We start from the raw sequence: 2,827 nt of genomic DNA, 5'->3' as shown, positions 1-2,827 counted from the left end.
TCTAAAATTCACAAAAGGTTTAGAGTAATGCAATCTTTCCCCTCCAGGCAAGGAAATGAACACCATTAAAATGTTTAGGTTTTACAATACTGCAATGGAAGGAAAATGCCATTAATATTATCAAATCGCCCATAATGGGTTCTCTTTCAGCATGGGGCTAGTTTTCTTTTTGGCCTCCTTCACTGCAGAATGATTTTTCTGTGTGGAGCCTCTGTTAGGTTAATGGTAGGCTTCTTGTGTAGTAGAGCAATAAATCAGCCCTTATGATTAACCTAAGTTCTTTTTAATTTTGTGATTTTTAGAACAGTATATATTAGATGTAATATCCTTTGAATAATTTCGATGTATTCAAAGGACTCATTAGTTCTAGAATACAGAATTAAGTAAAAATAATAGCTCTTTTCCAATGAGGTGTGATAAGCTTGCAAAGTATATCTTTGTCCATTAGAGTTGAAAGTGACCTTGGAGATATTAAATCTAACTTTTCATTAGGGTAAGAATCTCTTCTAACATATCTCTGAAAGAATGCCATCCGCTTTCTGATGTAGCACTTTCAGCGAATAGGACTCCTTCCAAGAGACACAGACAAAATGCGTCAAGAAACCTGACAATACCCATAAAATAAACTGCAAAACAAAACAAAAACAGAAAGAAAAAATAGAAATGGATAAATAAAGTATTTATTAAGCCCCTGAATAAGAAGCTGGAAGTGTTTTTCACTTCAATCTTTAATGTTAATTTAGTTTCACTGTGTATTTGTATTTCTGCCTCTAGATTGTCATTTTGAAGAAAGGAGGGATGATATGAAAAATAGTCAGCTGTATTTATGGTGTTGAAGAAAGAATTTGGTGTTCTGGAACACAGCCTGTGATAGCAGAACAACGTCTGGCAAGAAACACATTATGTTTGGCTGGAAAATTACTGGCACTATCAAGAAATATTAAAGTGGATATTTGAGAGAGGATGAAGAGCCAAGCAAAACTGCAAACCAGGTGGGACCAAGAGAGCCACGGACAATGGATGTGCCGCATGTCAGTTACCAGAGCGTTAACAATTCTGCGCCTCTTGCAAGGCAGGTGCGGTCACAGGACTCATATTAACAATCTTCAAATTTCCTTTAAGTTAAGGAATTAGGAATCACAATTAGGAAAAATTCTCAAGATTTGCAGGTAGACATATTTGCTACTTCCTTTTAAAATGCAAGATATAAGAACTTTCCAACAAGGGTCCAACTTTAATATGTCACAAACGTAAGAAGGAAGCCAACACTTTCCCACACTTTTCTCCTTTAGAAAGAAATAGATTGTTAACTGGCATAGAGAGATGACTTCCTAAAACCTGACTTTCCCATAAATACCAGCCATAAACCTAGACAATAAACAACAACAACAAATACCTGAAGGCTCTGGACTGAATGAAAGCAGGCAATTTGTAGAGAGGGGCTTCTTCTTCCTCAATTTCTTTGTCTCAGGCTCTGCCTTTTGTGTCATCTTATCTCTGGCCCTCAGCTTCTTTTGTTTAGACTCTACCTCTGGCATCATGTTCCTCCTTCCTCTGTGCCCACGGGTGCCTTCTTTATATGCTCACTTCCTCCTGCGCTAATTCTCTCACCAAACTTCCCTTTTTCTCTGAAACTCTTCCCACTCCCTCTGCTTCTATATTGTTCAGAACCTGTCCCTCTAAAATTAAGTCTTCTGAGTATCTAGAGGCTACATTCTTAGTTTCTTATATTCCCCAGACTAAAGCTGAACTGTGGGCCACAGTCAAAGATTTTCTTGAAGTAACCAAAGATCCTCATAGATCTTCTGAGGAAGGTAATATAGTCATTCAAATGTATCAATCTCATTTCTCTGAGTTATTCAGTTCAGTTCAGTTCACTCGCTCAGTTGTGTCCGACTCTTTGCGACCCCATGAATCACAGCATGCCAGGCCTCCCTGTCCATCACCAACGCCCGGAGTTATATCAGCTAGTTAATTTTTTTGTTAGCGAAGGCCAGGCCCAGTGTTCAACAAAAACCACTAATAGGAAAAATCCTGAAAGGTCTCTAGAAATACAACTGGGAGACCAGCCCACTTATTTATTAAAAGATCAGGTCTGAGTAATCATTAGGGGACTTCAGTAGGCAATCTTTAGGGATTTTTCAACCCTGTTCATTAGAGCAAAATTCAGGCTTGCACACCAAAATCTGATGAATCTGTTCTGGTCTTCCTTCAGATGTCGATTCTACCGGGGTAGTTTTTTTTTTAAACTCTGCTGGTGCAGGAGACACAAGAGATGCAGATTCAATCCCTGAGTCAGGAAGACCCCCTGGAGTAGCAAATAGCAACCCAATCCAGTAGTCTCGCCTGGAAAACTCCACACACAGAGGAGCCTGGTGGGCTACTGTCCATGGGGTCACAAATAGTAGGACACAACTGAGCATGCGAATGTGAGTGTACACACACACACACACATTTATTAATGGGCTGAACCAGGAGTTTTCCCTTCAATAAAAAGAACTGGGATAGAATGGGAAACTACATCCTCTCTGAATTTAGTTAATATAGCAAACCAGCTCTCTCACACTCTACTTGAGTCACCTAAGGAAGACTGATAAAATTCTTAACCTTCATCTCTAGCTGTTGAAAGTTCCTAAATTAAACCAAAACCCTCCAAATTTCTCCTATTATTGCAAAAAGCCAGGACATTAGAAAAAAAGATAGTTATAAGTTTAAGTTACTTTGGGGGGGGGTGCAATTTCAGCTCCTAAATTCAGTCTTTCTCTGTCCTCCCAGTAGCTCAGACAGTAAAGCATCTGTTTGCAATGTGGAGACCCAGGCTTGATCC

Source organism: Budorcas taxicolor, chromosome 14, assembly GCF_023091745.1.
Source record: "Budorcas taxicolor isolate Tak-1 chromosome 14, Takin1.1, whole genome shotgun sequence".
Taxonomy (NCBI): domain Eukaryota; kingdom Metazoa; phylum Chordata; class Mammalia; order Artiodactyla; family Bovidae; genus Budorcas; species Budorcas taxicolor.
Note: the sequence above shows the minus strand (reverse complement) of the source record.